The following is a 13,428-nucleotide window of genomic DNA, read 5'->3' as shown; positions in this document are numbered from 1 at the left end:
AGCCGTCTGGCCAATCAGAGCAGAGTAGCTCGCGGAAAGGAGGGATTTAGAGAGATTGATTTCATCTGACGAGTCGTTTGCGAATCATTGAATATGTGGTGATGTGCAAATGTATATTATGAGGAAATGAAACCTTTTTTGACCTTTGATGCATGGAAACCTTTTGTAGGAGACTCCAAAACAACATTAGGAAACTTTAAAATAGCATAATAGGGGCACTTTAAGGGTCTGCAAGCTCCCAGCATGCATTATTGCATGTGGTTAGAGTTGTTGGATTATTGAGCTGTTCGCTGAATTACTATTAATTAGTCACTGTTAGGTATTTGTTGTGTGAAGTCCTAAAAAACTAAATATAAGAAAGAAATTGACAACCCCATCATTCGCTCTCAAAAGTGGATGGTAATTTATTATAAAAATTAATTTTTGCTGTGATTTAATTTGCCATTCATATCGTATATGCAGTCTAATCCCTGTCTGGTGACCCACAGTGACCAGTGACACTACTAGAAAAGTGATGCTGGTTAAATTATGCAAAACAAAATGTTCAGTGTCAGGGAGCGATGTGGTGTTTTCAAATGTGAATTAATTATGACCAGCAGCTACCATTCAGTAAGTTAATGACTCTTGAACAGACCTAAGTTAAAGTAATTTAGACTATTAAGAATTCATAATTGTAATATTTCACCTCTGGCTAGCAGCAGCTTTGCTTAACACTCATTGTAATTTGGCCGATTAACAATTAATGCTAGCAATATTTCACCTTGACCCGAAATGGCATACTTGAATGAGTCAGAGCTAGTAATGGAGGTTTTTTTATGCCCTTTGCCTGCCATGGTGGTTTTGGTTGAAATCTATTCTGGATGTTAGAATAATGTGGGTAATATTTCTGGTGAACTATCCTAAAATATTGCCCTCAGAGATGTACAACCTTCAAATCTCAAAGTTACATTTGAAAAATTGCACCCATAATACAGTAATACAGTCCTGTTAATATAGGATTTGTTTTATTTGTTTTATTTGAGTTGTGTTTGTTTCCTTTCCACCTCAGACTGTAGACGACAGCACAGGAAGCTGATTGGTGTTGTTTGTTACCACGGCAGCATGTGTGATGACATCTCTCCTGTCAGTCATATTTTGCAGGCTCAGAGGAGAGTGTATGTGTGCGTATGTGTGCATATGTGAGATTTAAAGCACTACTGACACTTTGAGGGTGGGGACAGCATGCTATTTAGAGCAAACACTGTAGTGAGAGACAGGATGCATTCGGAATGAACAAACACACGGGAAAACGAACACCGAATTCCCTGCTAATGGAGGTATTAGGCTGTATGTGGCTCCAAAAATGAAAATGCACCATTATAGTAGTCCATATAAGTAGCCTTTGAGCATATTTTGATATATCAGTATTTTTCATATGATATTACATCATGATTTCATTTATTTTATCAGCTTTGGGAATTGTGGACTAGCTAGAATGTGCTGTTAAAGCCATAAAGTAATATATAACCTGAGCCTTTATAAAGAACTTTGTTGTGTTGCACACATATTTCTGTCATTTTATACATTTTTCCTCCCTTTATTTTCCAATAGACTCAGGTGCTTTGATGTGAATGGTATGCAAGCTTTTGACCTCGGATGCTCCTCTAATGGATGAGGAAAGTAACTAAATACTGAAGCTATTGTCTTGAAAGCTAGACAAGACAAGAACACGCAGACAGGCAGGTGTAATTAAAGTCTCAGAAGTGAGAAAAGTAGATTTCACCCCTCAGTTTCCAAATGAATGACAGAGCACAATTATATTTTTTAGAAATATATATATATATATATATATATATATATATATATATATATATATATGAAGAGTTCAGATGCAAAAGCCTCTAAGTGCCATCTGAAATTTTCTTCTAAAATGATAATTTTTATCAAGCTCGTTTATATAAGTTCAGTTATTTCACTTAAATGGCAATTAATCGGTCATTTTCATTGCCATTTAAGTGAAATTACTGAACTTAAATATACAAGCTTCATAAAAATGATCATTCTAAAAGAAAATTTCAGATGGCACTTAGAGGCTTTTGCATCTGAACTCTCTAATATATCATATATATATATATATGATAATAATAATTAGCCAATATTATATATATATATATATATATATATATATATATATATATATATATATATATATATATATATATACGGGGATGATTAGGAGGCCATGATGGACAGAGGCCACTGGGCAAATTTGGCTAGGATGCCGGGGTTACACCCCTACTCTTTCGAAAGACATCCTGGGATTTTTTTTGGACCACAGAGAGTCAGTACCTCGGTTTAACGTCTCACCCGAAGAATGTTCCATTATGTATATAAATATAATGGAACCTATGGAACTTTGTATTACAGCACAACTTACTAACTTACTGCCTCCTTATGTAACTACTTTGTTGTATATTCCTTGTTTGCAAATCAGTCTGAATAAATGCGTCTGCTGAATGAATACATGTAAATTTTGCCTAATGTATCAGCCAATATCTTGAGAATATTGATCAATAACTAACTATGGCCACTTAGCTGATTAACAGAAGCATTATAACTTCCTTGTGTTTGTTTCAGAATCTACCAACAGCCTTTTCTGTTTTCAAATATTTTATTTATTTGCTTATTTATTTAATTGCTTATTTACATATTTATTTATTTATAACGTAATGTTACTTTTAAAGGGCACCTATTATGCAAAATAAACTTTTACATGGTGTTTGAACACTAAATGTGTGTTGGCAGTGTGTGAGCAAAACCACCCTAGAATGATAAAAATCCACCCAGTGTTTTTTTTACAATCTCAATAAATCATAAGCACTGTCTCAGAATGAGCTGTTCTCAGATTCGGCGCAATGTGACGTAGAATTGAGCAGGCCCCTCCCACGACTGTTGAGTGACACTTCAGTTTGAGCCTAGACCCGCCCTGAGTGAGCTGGACACAGAGTCCGCCACTGTTCGACGCTTGAGCAGCTGTAGACAAGAATGTCTCCTAAGCGATTGAGGTGTGTTGTTGATGGATGTAAGAATGAACATAGCAGTCTTCATTTACTCCCGTTGTTACTCAAGGATGGATCTGTACTGTTTGTGATCCAGCTTACACTCTCCGGAGCAACAGGCCTAACGTTACTGACCACGGCAGAAATGAAAGTGCGAGCGCGCTCTTTATGACAGCTCTTCGAGTCATTTTACAGATATAAGGTTTACCAGTTTATTTAGCACCCACTTAAAAGGTGTGTATATTACTGTTAGTTGTAACGAGTGTTTTGTGTACTTCGCTGTGTATGTTGTTGATAATGAAAGGAAGGGAGAGAGAGAGAGAGTTTATGGATAAGACTTTAATGCGCACTTCTTATACTATGTTTATTCAGCTCTTACAGAGATTCTCTGGTGTAAAACTAACGCTCTTCTTTTGTGTGATGTACAATAAACTTCACTGAACTCCTCAGTATATTTTGGTCATCATTCGGACAGGTTTTGCTACAGCAGGCTTGTATTAGTGGATAAAAGCAGATGACAAATAAGTTATAACCATAATTAAACTAAACTATACCTGTTCTATGTCCATACAGCATATATTCTCTGGCTCTGTGGGCATTATTGTCCGACTACGAGTCGAAATGAACACCGCAACTGAGAGTTTCTGTTCTAATATTATCAGATGAGATTGTCCTGACTCTGAGCGCGAGCTCATGAAGCTCCGCCCCCTGTGTCGTGCAGCAGCAGTTAATTTGCATTTAAAGGGCACACACTAAAACAGCGCGTTTTTCTGAGCCCCAAAAAATTACAATTTAAACATGCTGTAAAAAATGATCTGTTGGGTATTTTGAGCTAAAACTTCACATACATACTCTGGGCATATCAGAGACTTATTTTACATCTTGTGAAAAGTGTCATAATAGGTGCCCTTTAAGTACACTGATCATCCAATTCAAAAAGTTAATTCTGAATGCATCGTGTTTCCTTCTTGGGCATCTGTGAATGTTTTCAGCTTTTGTAGTAGTTGTGTTTGAGTCCTTCAGTTGTTGCTGTGTCCTGTCTGTGTGAAAAGATGGATCTCCAAATCATACAGTCAGAAAGGGTTCAAATTTGCAAAAGATGCTGGAAAACCACAGATTGTGCAGGTCTTGGGGGATTTTTTTTGAAGAACATTGGGGAGTTTAACTGCTCAGGACAAACAAGGGACTCGTGAAGAACCATCATAAAAAAAAAGTATAAAAAACAGTCGTGGATCATCCAGGTAGGCTATAAACTTTTGAACAAGGTAATTTTTATAAATTCAACTATTTGTTGTCTTGTGGAACATATGTAAACATCTGTTATGTGAAACAGTGTTTTCAGGACAGTATTAAACAAAAAAATAACATGCAATTTTTATGATTTATTAACATTTTCACATGGGTATGTAAACTTTTGAGGATGTATCTGTACTGTATGTATGTATTGAGAACTGTAAAACACAAAAAAGAAATCCTGGATTTAAAATCTCACAGCTCTTTTTGCCTTTCTAGACTGCCATTTCTGAAATGCTGGAATAGCAGTATTCTTCACCTTTACTTTCATCCACCATTTGCCAAGTGCGTGTCAAACAGTGACAGCGACTCTATTAGTTTCAGGGTGTTGCTCTTTTTCACAACAACTGAAATGTAATAACATTCAGAGACCATTGACTGAGATGGGTGCGTGATTCCTCAAGGGAGGACCATTGATCAGGGGCAGCCATTAATGGTGCAATGTAGAGATGGATGGTGTTGGACAGAGGTTCATTTGAGCCCTTGGCCGATGTGTTCTGAATCTGTCAGCTACTGCAATCTGTCACCAAACCTTTGGCTTGACCACTATGTGCACTCTGGTGTCTGGGAAAGGATACAGCAGGGGAAGGAAAGAGAGCCAGAGAGATCTTTCAAATGGATACCGCTATGATGAATGATATTTACAGAGGGAGAATGGTAAGCAATGATCTGTAGAGTATTTTGGAATCACTATCCCTGCCTCATTAAGCTGTGTGATTATGTGTTGACCCAGAATGCGAAAATAATATTTCTCAAACTGTTTAAGCATTCATGTAAATGCAGATTTGTTGATAATCGCATTATGGTTAATGCGATAATTAGGAAAAAATCACTCATTCGTTTTTAAAAAGAAATAATGCCAACGGAAAACTCGGGTTGTGTTAAATGATAATGATGTCGCTGGTGATGTCTCAAGGCATCATCAGTGAAATGGAATTATTAATAATGTTGACTTGTGCTTAAAGGGTTGTAATGTTTATTTGCAGAATGCTGTCTGGGAAATAAAATGAATGTACCTTGAATTTGTTATTAGATTTTGTGTTTGCACAATGGAGGGTCAGTCGAAAACCATAGTATTTCTGAAGAATACATTTGATATGTTGAGGAAATTTATTTCGAAAATGTAACAATATTTGTATGGAAGATTTGAGTCTGTTTTCAAATAGTGTTTCTTTACATTTTGTTTTGTATACCTCAAGATATGATCTCAGATCAATTATACAATTTTGTTGAATATTTTATATTGTAAAAAAAAAAAAACCCAAAAAATAATAGAAACACTTTCAATAACTAGACACAAATGGATATTTTGACCCTATATACTGGATATATTTTTTTTACTCTTTCTACTTTTCTACTTAATTGTTAATATTGTGAAATTCATATATTTTAACAAATTATGTTTGTTTATTTATTTATTTATTTATTTATTTAAATGTATTTTATATATATATATATATATATATATATATATATATATATATATATATATATATATATATATATAAAAATCCCACATGTCGGGGGGGAAATATATTTAAATTTGGGCCAACAAGTCCCAGATTAGACAGCTACCTTACAGTACATTTCCTACCATCAAAATCAAGCCTTTTTCATTTACAGATATTCATGTTTGATGCGATTGTGTGCTTTTCAGTTTCTGTTTACACCAGTGTGAGGTTTTGGACCTCTGCCCAGACTCACTCCTGTTTTGGGAGTGTTGACTTCATATTAGCCTTTGCCAACCACAGAGGTACTTCAGCCGTGTATGTGTGTTGATCCTCAGCAGAACCTGAACGGCCATATCTTGCAGGCGAAAATTTGCTGTCAGTGCCCCAGCCCGGGCTTTCCACGGCTTATTGGTTTTCAGAGTGCGTCTTGTGTCAGGGAAAAACACAGCGTATTTGTGTCAAAGCTCTGACCCGTTAAAGAACATTCGATGTGACATCTATTCATTTAGACTTTTTAGAGACCATCTCACCCCTCTTCACACCCAAACACCTCTGATCAGGTAACCAGTGCGGCGTCGAGACGGAACGTTTGATCTTCCATTTCTGCAGAACGCAGATGGCTAGCTCTCCTATCGCCTCATAACAATTTCATAAGTGACTTGCTGTAAATTGCCATGGTGATGGTATGGTAATTGGGTTGCCACTCTGCTTCACTTGCTCTCTCTGATCAAAGAAAAAAAAAGAGAGAATCATTTCTCTTTCTTTTTGCTGCAGTCACACTGAGTAATAAGTGTTAGGACAGACGGAGTGAAAGTGAGCTTGATCATGAAGTCGAGGAAAAAAGAGTGCACTTATTTCCTGCAGCGTAACTTGGAATGTGCTAGTAATGTGCAACTCAATGTATTTGAAGAACATTTCCTTCACTGCCTCCACTGACCACCCATGTTGTCTAAAAATTTAGCTGCACAATTTTTTTTAGTTATTTATTTTTTGTAATTGAAGTTTGTAGCTTTGTTTCATGGCATACAAATTTGGTCTACTGACATAAGTTAGTAAGGAAATTTCCTTGTAAGATTAAAAATGGCAGTAAGATTTTTTTAAATGTTTTTGAAACTCAATGCCGGTGAGCTCTGCTCCACTCATGTACCACTCACGCTCACCGGTAAAAGAACTCAAATCCTGCTCAGACATGAAATTTCTCTATTCTACAGTATATATATTTCTGTTTGTAATGAATTTCTTGAATAAATGTCTTGATTACAGTAGGCCTATAGATAACAGTAATGATATATGTGGCTTTAAAGTAATATTGTAAAGTGGTATAAATAAGTGACGTGATTTGACTGGATAATGCCGAATTGCAGAGCTTGTGCAAACATATCCACATTGCTATGATCAAATGCTTTCTTTACTGCTGTTTTCTCACCGCAGATTTTGTTTTGTTGTATGTTTATTTTGATATTGGGAGAAAAGCACACAGCACTAATTTACATATTCATCTAAACGGCGCGTGGACGACATCGGGATGTTCGTTAATGGTATACTGTACCACTGCGAAGGTATTTCAAACTTCTTTTTACCTCTAAGCAAAGAACGTCGCTGAGTAAATCACAAAATGAATCTTTGCTAACACAGTTTCTCCACACTCCCTTTCAATTTCTTCTCCTTCTTCATTCTTAACTTGTGTTTGTTGTGAAGTTATAGGCCTATAAGGTGTGCAACTACAATAAAACAATTTGAATTCCGTAACCTTAGACATATTGCTTATTTCACGTATTCTCGAACCAGCATAAAAGGGCATTCTGGGTTGAGTGGGCGGCCCTGAGCGGAATAAGCGAGTTGAGAATGGTGTGTTTTTATATATATAAAGGCAATATATGGTGTATATAATATATATATATATATATATATATATATATATATATATATATATATATATTTATTTATTTATATTTATATTTATATATATAAAGGCAATATATGGTGTGTTTTTTAAAATAAGCAGCAGTTAAATATAGCTCAAAAACATCAAATACATTTAAACAGAAATTTGCTACTATTTAAATTCCATATATGATGATTGTTGCTATTATAAGGAATGATATCATTTTTATTAATATATAAATATATAGCAAAAAATTTTTTTAACATTGCCGTGCATTGCTCTTTTAATTTTTTTTTTTTTATATACTATTAATCACAGTGTACGTGCGAAAAGTGAGACTTCTGTTTTCTTTTTTTTTAAGGAAGGTGTTCTGTGCATGTGCCTGTGTGCTCTGGTCAGTGCACCATTAATGAATACTTCATGATGTTATTTAACTCTCGGATGACTAAATCAATATTACCCTTCTTTCTTCATTGAGCATAGAACATTGATGAAGGAACAGATGGTTCTTTACTGCCATGAAGAGTCAGTCCATCTTGGACATATCATACTCCTTCCATCATACAACACACACACACACACACACACACACACACACACACACGCACACACACACACACACCATCTCTGCTCCATTGAACCGTTGAGGCTGATATTGTCTGTCAAGCGCCTTGGGATGGAGAGACTACCAAGACTCTTGTATGCGTGTTTGGTTCCAGGATGAACCTGCCGACTTTGTGAATTCTTTAATGAATGTTTTAAAGCATATTGCATTAGGCATGTGTCAGGCCAGTGGTGTAGCGTTTAATATACGTGTAGCTGTTTGTGAACATAAAAGCTCTGCAAAATTATTGCAAAAGTTAGTGTCTCCCAAAAGAAAAAAACAATTCTTCCTGAAACGAGTTGTCAGTAATTCTTCCTGCACAAACCTTGTTTGTAACAAATCTGCATAATGCCAGTCTGGTCTTCATTGGCTACCAGCGAACAATGTCTCAACCCAACTTGTAGTTGTATCTGAGGCCTGGAAGAGTTTTCGACATGTCGAGAAGATGCTGTTTTCGGGGCTGCGAAAGCAAATCCTCTTTGCATGCACTTCCAAAGAATGAGGACTCGGGCTGGAATTGAAATGGAAAAACCGACGGCATTGTTGATTTTTGTATCACTGTGTATTAAGTGCCGGAGAGGATCCAGAGCTGAAATTCAGAAATGGTGATTGGTATTTCGTTTCTGACACGCATTGTAAGCAGTAGACCAAACACAACAGACTGGGCCATTTGACCAATCAGAGCAGAGTAGGCTCTCGGAAAAGAGGGGTTTAGAGAGACGGATTGATTCCTTCATCAAACCATTTTAGACGCTGTGAGAAAAGAGTTGATGTTGCAGTGTATATTATGAGAAAAGAGTTTTTTTATTTTATTTTTTTTTACCTTGGATGCATGTAAGTTAATTGTAGGAGACCTCTAAAAGAAAATTAGGAACCTTTAAAATAGCATAATGGGGCCCTTTAAAAATGACTGAATATCTTTGCATTAGAAAGAAGTTTGATTTTGAGAAATCTGCGTTAGTTTTTTTTTACGTGAGATTTAAGTGTCAGAATGTTTTGTGTGATACAGAATCCAATGTGGTCTGCAATGGTTTATTTTTCCTCTTGGTTAAGCAAACTGTCCCTGTAGTTATTAGCTTTGAGGCTGCAAACAGAGCTTTGCGTTTGAATCGTATAAGAGGAGTTAACAGATATGAAGAGGCTTTGTTATTGCTCATGGGTAATTGTTGCCTGTCACATGAAACGAAAGCAGATTGTACTTTTAAGGACATCCCTTTATGCTTTTGTTCAGCATGGCAACATAATAGCTGTTTTGATGTGTCCTCGGCTAATGATGGTTTAATCATTTGTTTACTACATATATGGTTATATTTTGTCAGCCTTTGCTTTAACGGTTTAGCAGCTTGCACTCATATTTTCGTCCAGCGTCTCCGTCACAGTGTTTCTAGGTGGAAAAACAACCTTTGAATAGCAATTTTGTGAACACAAAGTCTGTCATCTCTCTCTCTTGCACCAAAGCAGAGGGTGTCTGTGTTATGCTAATTCAATAGGAGCTTAGCAGGAACATTTTATGTATTTTCTCCCCTTTTTTGTTATTTGTCAATATGTTCGCTGACTATTTGTGGTACAAGAGCCGCTCTGCTCCAAAAAAGCTCATCAATGACAAACTGGAAAAGCACAAAAGTAAGGCATAAGGGGAGAAAATGCATGCTTAATGCTCATACTTGCATCTGAGGCAGCAATCTGTTCCGTTTTATTTTTAAAATGGCCTTTACCCTTGTGGAGAATGTCACACATCCCAATGTTAGATGATTTTACCCTTCAACTCACATTAATGAGAAACTGCATGGAGACTCTTAGATCCTAACCACATCTGACAAGTGCCAGCAACATTTGCAAATCCTGTGAAATAACCATATGTTTGTCATTGCTTGAAAGACTTTTTGGGCAATTGGAAAAACCTTCTGCTTTTTTTTTTTTTATATATATTTATAAACTATTGATTTTCTAAATGTATTTGATATTTGTAAATAATAGTATCCGGACACTTTAGCCACACTTAAAATATTATGGCCTGGTTTCACAGACAGGGCTTAGATTAAAGGGGCATTCCACCCATTTGAACATTGTTTTTTATTTAAAGTGGGTCATATATGTAGTCGAAATGTAAAATAAATTTTGAATTTGGTGCCTTCGTGACCGAGGAAAGACAAAAAATAACTTCAGGACGCATTTGTATGAAAGACAACAACTCCCACAATGCACCACATTGCACAGCTCCGCAAGCCACTCCCACTAATCCAGAAAGCGCATATCTGCCTATAAGAGAAATCACTCTTCCGTCTACAAGGCTAGGTACCACATTTGACACAAAATGTCTAGTTAGTTGGCGAACTCATTAGTGCATTACTCCTCGTTTGTATTTCTTTCGAAAAGGTGAATTATTGCATGGTACCTGGATGTTCAGTCAGAACATATGCGGTGCGAAACTAGGATAGTTCACAACACAAACGTCCGTGTCCTCGTCTGATTCAGAGATTTCGTCCAGAAATTGTCATCGTTGAAATTCTTTGCCGCAGACGGACTCTATCTCTGTGTTCGTAGCGGTTCGTAGTTGCATAGTGAGATCACCGGCGCCACCAGTCCGCCCTAACTCGAGCCAGTCCGGGCTCCTCGTCCGCGGCAGGCAGGTCTTCTGCCTCGGCTGCTCTTCGCTATAATGCGGCTTGTAAAGGTAGCCACAAACACCTGATTCAAGCATCAGACTTCCGAAATCCTCTTCTTCTATATCATATTGAGCACTCTCCTCCGCTATTGTCATTACTTTACATCTGTCTCCACAGCGTCTGTTAGCTTAGCTTCAAACAAGATGGAGGATATTGCTTTCAGTTTCAGAGAGTAAAGTCCCACCCACTGATCTGTAATAGGTCTGTAGCGTGAGCGGGTCCCGCCCCCTGGGAAAGATAAGGAACGAGTGTTTGTAGTCTCAACAGAAATCCCCCCCTCTTACACTTCCTCCTACAATGACGCAAAATGACGATTTTTGCGTCATTGTAGGAGGAAGTGTAAAAGGTAAATAACGGATTTCTCCCGTCTCAGGGGAAAATGAGAGAGTGTTGCACGACCATTCAATAGTATGACTGGGTTTCTAACAATGCAAAGCTTAATGCAAATGGGTGGAGTGTCCCTTTAAGTCAGGATTAGACCTTAGTTCAGTTAGAACTTTAGCTTTTATAAACGTGCCTTAGAAAAAAACATTACCGATGTGCCTCTTGTGACAAAACAATGGCAATGACATTTTAAGATATGTCAGTGCAAGTTTCTTTCAGTTAAAACAGCTCAAGCCTTAAGCCTCGTCTGTGAAACCAGATGAAAAGTATCATTGCATTAGATAATAAGAATCCATAAGTCATAAGAAAGTAAGTTATTATATTTGAAATACTACCGTTCAAAGGGTTTGGGGCAGTACAGTTTTTTTTGTTTTTTGTTAAATACTTTTATTCAGCAAGGAATCATTAAATTGATCAAAAGTGACAGTAAAGGCATTACAAAAGATTTCTCTTTTAAATAAATTCTGTTCTTTTGGACTTTACAGTCATCAAAGAATCCTGAAAAAAATTGTATCACAGTTTTCACAAAGCACAACCGTGTGTTTTTTGAGTGCCACATCAGCATATAAGATTGATTTCTGAAATTGAAATTGAGATTGAAATTAATCGCACATCAAATCTGGCTGAGAAATGATCTCTTAAAGATAATTTAAAGTCATTATTGTGTTAGATGAGAAAAGCATCAAATAGACATTAGAAAAAGTTTTCATTCAACAAAGAATTTATTACATAAGCTTTTAGGCTTCAACTGCCATGAAGGGTGAGTACATATCGACAGAATCTTTGGGTGAACTATACCTTTTAATGTTTTTTTTTTATTATTAATATGGAAATAAGATTTTTTTTTAAATTAAATGATACTCTAAATAAGAAACTAAAACTGCCAATAGATGGTGGTAAATGTCTAAATTAAGTCATTGAGTCATTCATTCATTCGATTCGTTCAAACGACTGATTCATTCAGGAATGAAGTAAATGGCTCTCTTTGCACTCAAACAGCACTCATGTGATATTGCGCTCATTACTCATGTGATATTGCTTAACTACATCATGATATACATATAAGACAAAAACTCATACAGGTGCATTTTTGTCTTGATATCTTAAATTGTAAGGGCATAACTGCATTCAGTATACATCACACAGTGAGTTGTTGCCCTGCTTCATGTTCATCACCAATCAACATTATGAAATGTAAGATGAACTACATAGGCCTGTGGGCTGGGTGCGTTAAATGAGTTAATAATTTCAACACGTTATTTTCCCCCATAATTAACTAACTAACACATTAAATCGACCGCCCTAATAAAAAATAAATAAAAAAAAACTGTTTTTAAAATTGTAATATTTCACAATATTACTGTTTTTTTTTTTTTACTGTAGTTGTGATCAAATAAATGTATAATAATAACCATTTCTATCAAATATAGCTTCTTATTTATTTTGGCTTTTGTCAAATAGCATAAACTGCGTTTATCATCCTTCTAGTTTATCCATTCCTCACCTTCCTCAGTGCTTGTCAATGTGGGATCAATGGATGTGATTGTGGTGTTGAAAGCAGTGCCTATAAGAGCTATGCCAGCCTCCATTACTGTTAGCGCCCCGATCGTGCCCCCTCCTGCTGCTGAGGCAGACGTTCCCTGACTCTGCCAGACAACCAGCCTGCACACCTTAAGTGAAACATATCGATCGCAGCTATTGCAAGTCCATGGAAATTTTGCACAGATGTCCAGAGATAGACACAACACCTTCTTAGAAAAGGTCTCACATCAGTCGAGTTTACGGAGCCAAGAAGTAACTGTTTAATTCTCTTTGTTGGTCCTCGGGCACCTTGCTGAACACTGGCCACTTAATCTTCACAGGAGCCGATTGCTCACGTACACACACACGCTGCCTATAGATTTGGTTGGCTTGTTTATGACCTTGGTGAAAGGGTTATGGTTTAATCAGTAGTTTGCACTGTTTCTCTAGGCCCCGCCAACCTATTCCTGCAGTGTAATGAAGGCAGCTATTCTGAGAGAGGGTTCCCACAGCAGGTTGAGGACTGATCTGGGATCAGGTGCTCCTGTGTCAGTGCTGATCACTGTGGCGCTGCCAAAAACATTCT

General features: G+C 36.8%; 1 protein-coding gene across 3 annotated transcripts in view; it reads left to right on the top strand.

The window, feature by feature from the left end:
* The window catches only part of tafa3a (TAFA chemokine like family member 3a), a 97,347-nt gene that overhangs the window by 71,802 nt on the left and 12,117 nt on the right, over positions 1–13,428 (top strand). The gene's annotated exons all lie outside the window — the stretch shown is intronic.

The sequence above is a fragment of the Squalius cephalus genome (genome assembly GCF_949319135.1).
Source record: "Squalius cephalus genome assembly, chromosome: 10".
NCBI lineage: Eukaryota > Metazoa > Chordata > Actinopteri > Cypriniformes > Leuciscidae > Squalius > Squalius cephalus.
Note: the sequence above shows the minus strand (reverse complement) of the source record. Positions and strands in the feature narration are given on the sequence as shown.